The sequence below is a fragment of the Bidens hawaiensis genome, unplaced genomic scaffold (genome assembly GCF_021521415.1).
Source record: "Bidens hawaiensis isolate Kalapana, Puna unplaced genomic scaffold, B.hawaiensis_p1.1 tig00419376_1, whole genome shotgun sequence".
Classification (NCBI taxonomy): Eukaryota; Viridiplantae; Streptophyta; class Magnoliopsida; order Asterales; family Asteraceae; genus Bidens; species Bidens hawaiensis.
In genome coordinates, this window is record NW_027504840.1 from 1,059,564 (window position 1) to 1,074,298 (window position 14,735).

The following is a 14,735-nucleotide window of genomic DNA, read 5'->3' on the forward strand; positions in this document are numbered from 1 at the left end:
AATAAAGTGTGCAATTATAAAGAAAAAGGTATTCCTTTTACAAAGGTATTCCTTTTAAAGAAATAAGCGAGGTTTCGGGGACGAAACCTCTTTAAGGAGGGAAGACTTGTAACATCCCAAAATTTCTAAAGTAATATTTATTATATTATTTTGTCGGGTGAAATAAACGAGTTAATGGAACGATAATAATAATAGCAAAATATGAAGACTTAGTAGGATAATTAGATGGGATTAGATATGGACCAAAAGGAAATATGGGCCTTCGGTCCATGGGCTTAAGGGAGTATAAATACCCCCTTAAACCCCAATCCTTTCCATTCCATCCATTTATCCATCCTAATCTCTACACACTCCAAAACACACACAACCCGAACCAATATCCAAAGGCGAGGACCCGAGCTCGTTGGTGCTAGATCGTCGTGACGAACCAAAGCAACAAGACCAGCTCATGTTCGTAGTTTGACTCATTTACGGTACGTTTATATCGAGAACTTGTTCGTTTAGGTTTGGATTAGTATAGAAATGATAGATCTGTGTTTGTATGGTAAAAACGAATCCAACAAAGCTAAACTTACTGAAAATGGATATGATTTGATGGGTTAATCGATTGATAAAAGAACCCGTAACCTATATGCCTAAATCGCACCCTTTAAACATCGATGTTAGGTCGATTTGATGGTTGGGGTTTGTAGGCGCTGGTCAGACGATTCCGTGGATACCTAAATCGAGTTATTTGGTTAAGAAACGAAGATGATTAAGGGATTTAAGGACGGACAGTACCTGCAGCTGGACAACTTCGCCTACAAGCTAAGTTCGCCTGATGAACTTCGCCTGCAAAGCTAAGTTCGCCTGATGACAACTTCGCTGCAAAGCTAAGTTCGCCTGATGACAACTTCGCCTGCAAAGCTAAGTTCGCCTAAGGTTTAACTTCACCTAAAGCTAAGTTCGCCTGATGACAACTTCGCCTGCAAAGCTAAGTTCGCCTGATGAACTTCGCTTGCAAAGCTAAGTTTGCCTGATGACAACTTCGCATGCAAAGCTAAATTCGCCTAAGGTTTAACTTCGCCTAAAGCTAAGTTCGCTTAAGGTTTAACTTCACCTAAAGCTAAGTTCGCCTAAGGTTTAACTTCGCCTAAAGTCAAGTTCGATTAGAAAATAAATTAAAAACGATAAGTAAAAGTAAGCCAATACTAGGCCACCAGATTAAATCAGGCGAGTATTGATACGTGTAACTTATACAGTCAGCCGAGCTCAGTTAAAGAAGGGATTTACAACTATCGGAGGAAGAAGCAGAGTTCAGGTGAGTTCTAGCCCCATTTATGTGTTTTGTTTTCGGGGCTGTGTGCATACTCGATATGTTTGTTAATACGCTTATCCTAAGAGATAAGTGTATGCCTTATGTGAATGATGTGATATGTATGAATGATTGCTTGATGGTACGTGAACGATCTTTGGATATTGCATGTACTGTCAGGTTGTAACGCTATGTATAAGGTAAGTATGATATGTATGCTTATGTGTATGAATGTGATAAAGTTAATAAAAGAATGAAAGGATGGTTGTATGGTTACGAAGAGGGTACCGGGCCCTAATAATACTCGAGGTATGATGTATGGTTGTATGGTAACGAAGAGGGAATCGAACACTACTAATATTCGAGAACTAGGGAACCGAACCCTACTAATATTCGAGGAAAGAGGGACCAGACCCTTATAATATCTGTGATGTTAGGGACCAGACCCTTATAATATCTGTGATGTTAGGGACCAGACCCTTATAATATCTGTGATGTTAGGGACCAGACCCTTATAATATATGTGATGTTAGGGACCAGACCCTTATAATATCTGTGATGTTAGGGACCAGACCCTTATAATATCTGTGATATTAGGGACCAGACCCTTATAATATCTGTGAGGTTATAGGGCGAAAGGCTCTTTAAAACGTATGATTATGTATGTAAAGAAAGTATGAAGGTAAAAATGAAAGTATATGCATTTATGTGTGTATGAAAGGAAGTTAAGAGGTTAAGTATGAAATGTAAGAAGGTATTGTATGATTATGTGATTAACTAGAACTCACTCAGCGTAGCTGACTTTTAGTATTCACGCAAGTGAGTAGGATGAGGCAGCTCGCTTGAGGAGACACGTGGCACCGAATGAGAGGCTGGCATCGGAAGACTCAAGACGTTTAAGTTTAATGTTTCGTTAATTTTGAAAGACAAAATGATGTTTTAAGACAAGACGTGTTTTGTTATGAAACGTTTCATGAAAGTTTTTATATTCCGCGAAAGTTTTAATGAACTCTGATTTGTAAGAACGGTGTTTATGAGTAAATCCGACGCTAAAGTAGGGCTACCGGGTTCGGGGCCTTACAACCATAAACTTGAGATTCAAACCAATAGCCGAGGATAACGAGGTAACAAGTCACTATATTTCATGTGCTGGCCCCGCCTCTCGAACTAAGGCCGAATAAACGTGCATTACAGGCGACTTTAAGAAGAGATGAAAACCCCTTAAACCTCGAGATTCAAACCAATAGCCGAGGATAACGAGGTAACAAGTCACTATATTTCATGTGCTGGCCCCGCCTCTCGAACTAAGGCTGAATAAACGTGCACTACAGGCGATCGTAAGAAGAGATGAAAATCCCTTAAACTTTAGAAGAGGTGAACACCCCATATACCTTAGGAATAAGCTGGCGACAGGGCCCTTATAAACTAGCGACGAAGACACAAGTTAACCTTATTCCATATGAGAGTCCCTCATATCTACAAAACAGTCAACTCTAAGTGAAGGGTGGGTGTTAGCCTTGCTAACACCCCTCCGATGCCTAAGTCAGTACCTTGTTTGAAGAATAATAATATTGAAAATGAATAAAAGTATAAATTCGAATACATACATTGACTGTTTAGCATAACAGTTATCCTCGGGATAGAAGTCTTACATAAAATATTTTTTGAGGTGTATAGCATTCCAAGCCCTTGGTAGCAAGTCACCATGCAAAGTAGACAATTTGTATGCCCCCTTTCCTGCTTCTGAATCAATCAAGTAAGGACCTTCCCACTTTGGTGTGAGCTTTCCATCCGTAGGATTGGTAGTATTCTGAAAAGCCGTTCGAAGAACTAAATCGCCTTCTTGGAATCTTAGAACCCTGATATTCTTGTTGTAGCATTTTGCTATCTTTTGTTGATAGGACGCCATTCTGATCTTCGGGATTTTGATGATTGACTCTGGTCGTTGGGATAACCATCTCCGTCGGGATAACTACTTCAGCTCCAAATACTAATGAGAAAGGAGTCTAACCAGTAGCATTCTTCGAAGTGGTTCTATCCGCCCAAAGAATAAAAGATAGTTCCTCGGCCCACTTTCCTTTCTTAGACCCCAACTTTTTCTTCAGGTTATTGATGATGATTTTGTTGCTTGATTCGGCCTGTCCATTAGCCTGAGGGTGGACAGGTGTTGACGTGATCATCTTGATTCCCCAACTGGCACAGAAGTTATTTGTTCTCTTGCCGATGAATTGGGAGCCATTGTCACATACTATCTCTGCCGAAATCCCAAATCTTGTCAGGATATTGCGCTTGATGAATGAGATAACTTCTTTCTCTCTGACTTGAACAAAGGCTTCCGCTTCGTTCCACTTCGAGAAATAATCTGTCATAGTCAACATAAAGACTTTTCCTCCTGGAGCTCTTGGTAGTTTCCCCATGATATCCATCCCCCACTTCATGAAAGGCCAAGGGTATATAACAGGATATAATGGTTCTTCTGGCTGGTGCAAAATGTTGCTATGTCTCTGGCATGCATCACATTTCTGAGAATAATTTATAGCATCTCTCTTCATCGTTGGCCAGAAGTATCCCGTCCTCAGGATTTTGGAGAATAGTGCTCTGCCTCTAGTGTGATTCCCACAATCTCCTTCATGGATATCCTGAAGAACTTCTTGAGCTTCTGCCTTCTCCAAGCACCTAATATATAGTCCTGCAAGAGATTTTCTGTATAATATATCATTCATTATAGTATATGGGATTAAATTTGTGCGAAAAGCTCTTAGGTTTTCATCCTTGGGGATAACTCCATCCTGAATATATTCCTTGATTGGGATAATCCAAGAATTTTCATTATCCTCAGGATTCGTGACTCCCATATCTCTACCATCTTCTGATATTTCATTGGCACCTTGTTCTTCTATTTCTGGGCTCAGGATATGTATGATAGGAATCTTGACACCTTCCGATATCCTGAAGGATGAAGCTAAATATACTAGGGCATCTGCTTCAACATTCTCTTCTCTAGGTACCTGTGAAATATCAAACATTTCGAAACACTTTGCTAGTTTTTTTACTAGCTCTAGATATTTCATTAGTCTTTCTCCTCTAACAGTGTAAGAACCATTAAAATGATTAGTTGATAATAATGAATCAACATGTACGTGAATAAAACTGATTTTCATGTCGATTGCTAGTTGTAATCATGCTATCAAAGCTTCATATTCTGCCTCATTATTTGTGGCTTGAAATCCGCAGGATATGGATTGAGGTATAATATCCCCCTGTGGCGATTTCAGCAGAATCCCCATACTCTAACATTTGAAGCACCATCAGTGTATAGAGTCCACTTATCTTTGGTTTCTTCAAGTTGTTGGGCTTCCAAGTCTGCCTTTTCTTTAAGTTCACTGGTTAAATCAGCCACAAAGTCTGCTAATGCTCGGGATTTGATGGCAGTCCTATGTTCATATGTTATATCATATGCACTTAGCTTTACCGCCCATTTTGCCATTCTACCTGACATTTCTGGTTTTCTCAAAACAGACTTATAATAGGATAATTAGTTTTAACACATATAGGGTGAGTTTCAAAATAGTGTCTAAGTTTAGTAGATGCCATAATAAGTGCTAAAATTAATTTCTCAAGATAAGAATACCTGGTTTCAACATGCGATAGACTTTTACTTACATAATAGATGGGATGTTGTTGACCTTCAAGATCCTTAGCCAAAACTGCACTTATAGCATTATTTGATAAAGCTAGATATAGAGATAGAGATTCACCTTCCTCGGGTTTTACTAGTAGAGGAGCAGAAGAAAGATAAGCTTTTAAGGATGCTAAAGCTTCCTCATGCTTACTGGTCCACTCTAACCTTTTGTTTTTCCTCAGCATATCATAAAATTCTTTACACTTTTATGAGGATTTGGATATGAATCTGTTGAGCGCCGCTATCCTGCCAGTTAGCCTTTGAACATCCTTGACTGATGCTGGGGATTTCAGATTCAGGATAGCTTGTATCTGTTCCGGACTCACCTCTATCTCCCTTTTGGTGACCATGTATCCCAAGAATTTACCAGCCTTTACTACGAAGTGGCACTTTGAAGGATTCAACTTCATGTTATATTTGTCGAGGATATCAAATACGGTCTTGAGATCTTGGAGGTGATCCTCAGCTATCTTGGACTTCACCACCATATCATCAATATAGACCTCCATCGTGTCCCCCAGTTGCTCTTTGAACATCATGTTAACTAACCTCTGATAGGTTGCACCTGCATTTCTAAGTCCAAAGGGCATAGAAACATAACAATAAATACCTGTGGGAGTCATGAAGGCCGTGTCTTCTTGATCTGAGGGTTCCATCTTGATTTGCTGAAATCCTGAGGATGCGTCCATAAATGTCAGCATCTCGTGGCCAGCTGTGGCATCTACCATTGAGTCGATGTGCGGTAGAGGGAATGGATCTTTAGGACAAGCCTTATTCAAGTCTGTGAAATCTACACAGACTCTTCACTTGCCATTCTTCTTTTGTACAACCACCACATTTGCTAACTATCGGGGATATTGGACTTCCCTAATCATTTTTGCCTTCAAGAGTCTTTCTCCTTCTTCTTGAATAATTATGTTTCTTTTAGGTGCAAACTTTCTTCTTTTTTGATGTATTGGCCTGAAAGAATTATCAATTCCTAGTTTATGTGTTATAGTATCTTTGGAAATACCTGTCATATCTTCATGTTTCCATGCAAACGTTGATAGCCTTGACTTGAGGAAATTGAGTAGATTCGACTCAATATCCTCGGGAATAGTTGTTCCTATCAGCACCTTGACTTCAGGATCCTCGGGATAAAGAGGTACTTCTTTAATTTCTTTTTCCCTGGACTCCATTACATCTCGTGCTGGCTTTTGTAATTGCTACGCATGCTGGGGTTTGGCAGTACACTTCATGGAAGAGGTGTAGCAATTCTTCGCGTCTTGTTGGTCACTGATGATTTTGATAACTCCCCACGGACTTGGGAGTTTCACACATTGATGATAAATGGAGGGTACCACTTTCATGTCATGTATCCAGGGCCTGCCTAATATAATATTGCAACAAGACAAGCAGTCAATAACCAAAATTTTTGCATTTTATTTACCCTTTCGACATATATTGGGAGCTTGATTTCCCCAATAGTGTTTTTAGTCTCTCCACTGAATCCAACCAATACTGAGGAACTGGGGATGATCACATCCTTAGGAATATTCATCTTTTTCAGCACGTTTATTTGAACAATGTTGACAGAGCTTCCGCCATCTATGAGGATCCTGCGTACATAATGGTTAGCCACATATAAAGTTATTACCAAACTATCATGATGAGGATCCTAAACATCGACTCTATCGCTTTCATAGAAGGATATAATCCTCTCTTGAGTGAGAACAGATGTCTTTGTTGGTCTGTCAGCCACTTCTAACTTTCTTTGGTCAGCATTTCTGTTTGCATCAGAATAAGAGGTTCCACAGATGTCGGATCCTCCGGATATGAACATGATCGTTTTTGCATCCGTTGGTGGAGGAGTCGGCTTTTCAGGAATTTTCTCGGGATCCTGCTCTCTTCCCTTCTTCTTGCCAAGTAGCTCTTTCAAGTGGCCCTTGCTGAGAAGATAGCTGATCTCCCTTCTGAGTGAAATGCAATCATCAGTCAAGTGCCCAAAGTCTTCGTGGAAGGCACACCATTTTGATTTGTCTTTCCAGGCTCCTGGTCTCTCCATTTTCCTTGGCCACCTGGTTTTCCACCTAAATCCTGCATAGCACACATTAATCCACCAATATCAACAGAAAAACAATATTCAGAGATCTTAGGATATTCTTCATCATTTTCCTCATCTATTGCATTAATCCTGGGGTTATCAGGCTTGTAGTAAGGTTTTGCTCGATATGATTTTCCCAGGGATTCGGATTTCCTGTTCGTCTGATCATACTTCGGGATATCGACCTTAGAGTTTTTCTTGTCGTATTCTAGCCTTATAAACCTTAGAGCTCTGCTTCTTGCTTCGTCTAATGACCTGCATGGAGTCATAACAAGATCATCATAGAAAGAGGAGCCTTTTTCTAACCCCAACTTGAGAGATGCCACTGCTGAAGCTGGGTTTAGATTCGGAATTTCCAGCGACTCCTTACTAAACCTGGTAATAAAATCTCTCAAGGATTCCCCAGGAATCTGGGTAACCCTATAAAGATCACCTGTCATTTTCTCAAAAGTTCAACTGCAAGAAAACTGGTTATTAAACATGTTAACTAAATGAGAAAAAGAATTGATAGTGTTAGGAGGAATACTCAGTAGCCATTTCATGGCTGCTCCGGTCAAGGTAGACCAAAACCCTTTGCAAAGACATGCTTCCTTGATTTCCATAGGGATTAGATTGATCTCCATACGTTCTCTATATTGCGCGACGTGTTCCTCAGGATCCGTTGAGCCATCATATAGTTTCATATTTGGGGTTTGAAACCGTTTTAGGATCTGTACATCGCTAATTGATGGCACAAACCGGGATATCCTGTGACTATCAGTGGGAACTTCAGCTATGGGACGGATTACGCCGGGGACATTCGATATCATGTCCTTAAGCTTTTGTAATTCTCGGGCAAAACTCGAACTTATGCCTGCATCCTTCAAAAATCCTTGATTAGCATTAAATGGAATCGTATTGAAAGAGTTACCCTTATTAACATTTGAGGAGCGGTCTGGGCGTTGTAGCTCGTATTCCCAAACATAGTATTTCCAAGGTTGGTAAGCGGAGCTGTTGGAGCATTGGCTTGCATCGGGATAAAGTCTCCCTGGTGCACATCAGAGGATCCTGAGGGCTGCTAAGCTTGAGCTAATCCTGAAGATACCGCCTGCTGATAAGGACCAGCCTGATAGAACAATCCTGAGGATCCGGACTGTTGAAACAATCCTGAGGATCCAGACTGTTGGAACAATCCTGAGGATGCAGACTGTTGGAACATTCCGGAAGGTACTCCGGGCTGTGACAATCCTGAGGATCCTACATGTTGAAAAGGCCCAACAGATGACGCATACGGGTATCCTTGAGATCCAGATAAGTGCAATCCCGCATACACCAAATGCTGGAAAGATGGGGGTCCAGAGTTGTACGCCATGGTCAGCTCTGGATGCACCAATCCTGAGGATCATGGAGGAGTGAAATCCAGAGATCTCGGGATTAGTGGTGTGAATTCTTCCGCCGGCTTATTGGCTTTCTTGAAATCTTCCAATTCCCTCACGAGCATCTGGTTGGTCTTTTCTGGTGATCCATCTATTCCTGTAGCCGTCTGTATAGAGATAGAAGATCGTTGTTGGACACCACGACAGGATCCTGGGGAGATGGCCTTGAACCTGAGAACACAGGAGTAGCAGGTTTCTTCTAAGCATTGTCAGGCTTCTTCGGGATACCACCAGTAGGAGGGAGAGGCATAGGCGGCCTCGCTGAGGATTCTGAGGCTGCGGCAGAAGAGGAAACAATATTTGGTTGGGAAGACATGTTGTGGATATTGAGAGTAGGGTTTCGTTTGAAAGTGAATAATGATCAAAGCACCATTTGCCCCACGGCGCCAAATTGTTTCAGTCAAAAATTGGCAAAGAAACTTTTGATCAAATTAGTGCGTGAGGTGGAGTGCTTGTTGATAATAAGATCGAACACAATGATATGATTACGATGGAGAAAATCCTTGATCACAATAATCTTATGTCGGTCAAGAATTAACAACGTAATCTTTGGTCGAATTGCTTTGGTCAAAGATTAAGAACGTAATTTTTGGTCGGATTCGTATATGATTATGGTAATCTCTGGCACAAAAAACCCCCGGACGGTGAAAACTATCACCGTCGACTATATTAATAACAAAAATAGGTGATTACAAGTGGTGGAGCTGATAAATGATCGAATGCAAAGTGTTACAGAGTACGCTCGTAGATAAGTAAGTGAATGTGTGTGTTCTAATGATAATATCAGCTCATATATATAATAAAAGATTATAACTGTTATCCCGAAAAAACCGAAAACCCTAGACTAAGTCTTCCACTCATCCCTTGCTGCCCACGTTTAATTTGACGAAGTCTAAGCACTAGTCATTGCAAACCCACGTTCATATTAGCATATTAAACACGTGGTCTTATCTCCAAAACAAATAGAATAATAAAGGACAACCTGATATCCCGAAGTATAATCCTCAGAATACTTGTATTGGCAGAATAGGCTGAAATCCCTAACTAACTCTCCGAGTATCCCGGAACTGAAAGAGTCTTCAATATAGCCGTTGGGAACTCTTTTTTGAGTCTATCCACGTTCTTCAATGTTCATCCCACGTCTTTGACTGATTCTTTTGGGATTTACTCATCAAATGTGGTCCCACACATGCTAATATTAACTATAAGTGCGAGATTTCATCATAATAATCAATATTTGAACATTAATCATTACTTGGCCTTTAATCTCAGCGGTTATAACTCATTCCACACGTTTTATGTAACCACCAACCGTGTATTTCGCATGGATTAAATCGACAATTAATATCTGCAATTATAATCAACACCAAGAGAGAAATATCTATTTATTAACATTAATACTCAGGATACTAAACTTATTCGAGAATCCTGAACATATTCAGGATCCTGAGCATAGATCGGACTATAAAATTTGGGCCCTAACAGTAACATCGATCACGATCTCCAAACAATTGTAACCCTTTTTTTTATTAATAAAGTGGTGATAGACGGTTTGTCATCACCCGGGGTTTGTTTCCTTTGATCTAAACAAGATCAAGGGGTTTTCCTCGTAACAAATCACGGTGTTCATTCCATTTTCGTTCATACAATCATTCTTACTAGCATAGCACTATACCTCACTTTACGGATTTGGATACATTATCCTTAGCAGATTTTTATCCAAAACAATTTGACATCCACCGTGGTGCAATTGGTGCTATAATCCATATCATTCCCATCAATTTTCGATTTTTTCATACCCATATTACTATCAATTGCCTCTCAATCAACCTCTGCTTCAACAACCATGCCGTCATCAATTCCTTTATCATCAAGGACTTTGCCACTGATGCCTCCGCCAATCACGGGAGCACCACGGACTGCTGCTGGAAGAAAGACGCAACTACCAATCTTCCAGAGCTCGAAAACCGCTGCTGCTACGTCGCTGGTTAATACTAACCGTGATGTTTCATCTATGTTTTCGCAGGTTAATGCATACATGGAGCAGTAGAACAAAACCTACCAGAGGATCCTTCGTGAGATAGAAGATCTCAAGAAGACTAAGAGGCCAGCGGAGGATCGCACTCCCTTGATGCCTAGGATGCTGGATTTCACCAGTCCAGGATCCCTGTCTCAGTTCACACAAGGATCATCTATCCTTCAACAGGGGTCCATGGGTCAACCGACTCAAAGATCCTCGTTGTTCCAACAAGGATCATCTATCCTTCAACAAGGGTCCATGGGTCAACCGACTCAAGGATCCTCATTGTTCCAGCCAGGTTCGTCCACCCATCAACATGGGTCCATGGGTCAACAGACTCAAGGATTCTCGTTGTCTCAGCCAGGATCATCTATCCTTCAACAGGGGTCCATGGGACAGCAAACTCAAGGATCCTCATACTTCCAACAAGGATCATCCATCCTTCAACCATGATCCTCTGGGTTATATCACCAAGGATCCTATAATTCCCAACCTCAAGGATCCTTCTTTCAGAATCAAGGATCCTTAGGAGTTCAACATCAACGATCCTCCGAGGTTCATGAAGGAGATTTCAACCCCATGCAAACTATCGCGTCGGGTGGTCCAACTCCTGTAGCAGATACTTCCTACCTCAGCCAATCTTCTGGAATACCAACATTCACACAACAAAGAGGTAACTTGTATGATCCTATATCCTTAGATACTAACTGTGGTTCCATGCAGGATGCAGGTATCAACCAAGCTATGGCCAAGGAACTACAAAAGCTCAAGGATATGATATCCATTGTTCCCGGGGTGATACGTCCTATTCCCGAGATACCGGAGGGAAGCCACAAGTTATCCATATTTGCTCCACCTATTTGTGATGCTGAAATCCCTAAGCGATTCCAGACCCCCAACATGAAGACCTATAATGGGATCACAGATCCTGAGGAGCACGTTGCACAATATAGAGAATGGATGGAGATCAATCCTATTCCTGAAAGGCTCAAGGAGGCTTGTTTATGCAAGGTTTCGGATCCACACTGACAGGATCGGCATTAAAATGGCTGCTAAGTCTTCCTCTCTTTTCCGTTACTTCATTTTCTCACTTAGTTAACTTATTCAACAGTCAATTTTTCTGTAGAAGGAAATTTGAGAAGTTAACTAGTGATCTATATCGAGTTATCCAACCTGGTGATGAATCCCTTAGGGATTTTGTTACTAAGTTTGGAAGGGAAGCTCTAGAAATCCCAAATCTTGACATGGCTACTGCTGTTGAGGCATTCAAGATGGGACTTCAGAAGGGCTCCTCCTATTATGATGATCATGTGATGACTCCATGCAGGACCTTAGATGATGTCAGGAACAGGGCGCTTAGATTCATTTGGTTGGAAGATGACAAGAGGATCCAAGATTGTTTGGGGGGTCAAACAAAGCAAGAATCTTCAGACAAGAAACAAGGATTCTCCTACAAGAACAACAACTCGAAGCCCTACACCAAATTCAACAATCAAAATGTCCGAGCTGTTGAAGAAGGAGATGATGATGAAAACTATCCATGCATCTCAGAATATTGCTTTTCCGTAGATACCCATGGCTTAATATGTGCTATGAAGGACCTAGGGGAGAAATCAAGATGGCCCCGAAAGAACGAGAAGTCGACTACCTTCAAAGACAAGTCCAAATGGTGTGCTTTCCATGAGGACTTTGGCCACATGAAGGAAGACTGCATCAGTTTAAGGAGGGAAATTGGATACCTCCTGAGTAAGGGCCACTTTAAAGAGCTCCTAGGAAGAAAGAAGTCCAGGATCCTGAAGAAGCCCCTCAAAAAGCAACGCCACCACCACCAGATGCGCACGTGATCAACTTCATCTCTAGAAGCGCATATATATTCCAAAGTTTCTCTCCGACAGCAAAGAACCTTGTCGAGAGGACCAAATTGGATAATGGGGAAGGACCGATAATTCCTACTACTTCAATAACAGGCAAGAGGATCTTCTTCGATCAAGACGATAATATAAGTATCCAGGATCCTCACCAAGACGCACGCATGGTAAGAGGCTCAAGGATCCATTTATAAGTATCCATTTATCCAGGATCCTCATCAAGACGATAATATAAGTTTCATCTCTGGAGGATCAGACATTTGCGGCACTTCCTTCTCTGCAGCTAAGAGGCTCACCAAGGAAATCAAATTGGACAACGGAGATCGGCCAGTTATATCCACTACCTTAACGAGTGACAAAAGGATATTCTTCGATGAAGAAGATAAATCAAGAATTCAGGATCCTCATCATGACGGTTTAATTGTTACTTTATTTATTGCTAACCATTATGTACGTAGGATCCTGGTCGACGGTGGTAGCTTGGTCAATATCATCCAACATGATGTTCTTTAGAAGATGAACACACCAGACTCAGAAATCATCCCAAGAACATCGGTGCTAGTTGGTTTCAGTGGAGAACCCAAGAAAACATTGGGTGACATTAACCTCCCAATATACATCGAAGGGTTAAATTCTTACAAAAGATTTTGTGTTATTGATAACCTTTCTTGTTGCAATGTTATTTTAGGCAGGCCTTGGTTACATGGGATGAAGGCGGTGGCTTCTACTTACCATCAATGCATTAAACTTCCTACCCCTTGGGGAGTAGTAAGGATAGACGGTGATCAGGTAGAAGCCAAGAACTACTATTCTTCATCAATGAAGCCGACAGCCAAGCAAACTGTAGCATAGAAACCACAACAACATCCTAGGGACGTTCTGGAAGCTCGGGAGAAAGACATTAAAGAAGTATCTTTGGACCCCGAGGATCCAGATGTAAAGGTGTTCCTAGGATCCAGTATCCCGAGCAAAATCAAGGAGGATATAATATCCTTCCTAGAGCGAAGAAAATCCACATTTACCTTTAAACTTTCAGACATGACAGGTATTTCTAAGGAGGTAATCACTCATAAATTATGCCTTGATTTTTCTGTTAAACCCGTCCATCAGAAGCGAAGGAAATTCGCTCCTGAGAGGAACACGATCATACAAGAAGTTGAAAAACTTCTTAAGGTCGGTATGATCAGAGAGGTTAAGTATCCTTGATGGTTAGCTAATGTGGTTGTTGTTTTTAAAAGAATGGAAAGTGGAGGGTATGAGTCAATTTTACCGATTTAAACAAGGCATGCCCCAAGGATCCTTTCCCGTTACCACATATAGACTCCATGGTGGATGCAACGGAAGGGCATGAAATGCTTACCTTTATGGATGCTTCCTCTGGATTTCAACAAATTCAGATGGAACCATCTGATTAAGAGGATACGGCATTCAAGACTCCTACCGGCATATACTATTATATTGCTATGCCATTTGGACTAAGAAATGCAGGGGCAACATATCAAAGACTGGTCAACATGATGTTCAAGGATCAGTTAGGCAAAACCATGGAAGTCTATATAGACGACATGGTGGTGAAGTCAAAGAAGGCTGAGGATCACCTCAGGGATCTTGAAGAAGCATTCAATATCCTTGACCAGTATAACATGAAACTGAATCAGTCAAAATGCCACTTTGGTGTTAAGACTGGAAAGTTTCTGGCATACATGGTGACTAAAAGAGGAATTGAAGCAATCCCAGAGCAGATTGAAGCCATCATCATCTTGAAGTCGCCTGCAAATGCCAAATATGTCCAAAGGCTCACGGGAAGAATAGCCGCTCTCAACAGGTACATCTCAAGATCCTCCGAGAAGTGCAAAGATATATACGTCATTCTTAGAAAGAATAAGAAGTTTGAGTGGACGGAAAAGCATGAGGCTGCGCTCAAAGCCTTGAAGGATTATTTATCCTCGGCTCTAGCTTTGATGAACCTATGGATGGAGAATCCTTATATATGTACCTCGCTGTCTCAGGGAATGTTGTAAGTGCTGTTCTTGTGAAAGAATATGAAGGTGAACAACACCCCGTCTATTATGTAAGTAAGAGTCTTTTAGATGCAGAAGCCAGGTATTCTCATTTGGAAAAGTTAATTCTTGCACTTATTATGGCCTCAACTAAATTGAGATATTACTTTGAAATGCATACTATTATTTTGAGAAATAATTATCCTGTTAAGAATGTACTTAGAAAGCCAGAATTACCAGGAAGGATGGCAAAATGGGCTGTGAAGTTGAGCGCGTATGACATCCAATATGAACCAAGAACAACCATCAAGTCACAAGCACTCGCAGACTTTGTGGCTGATTTCAGTAGCGACATGCAGAAAGAAGCTGACTT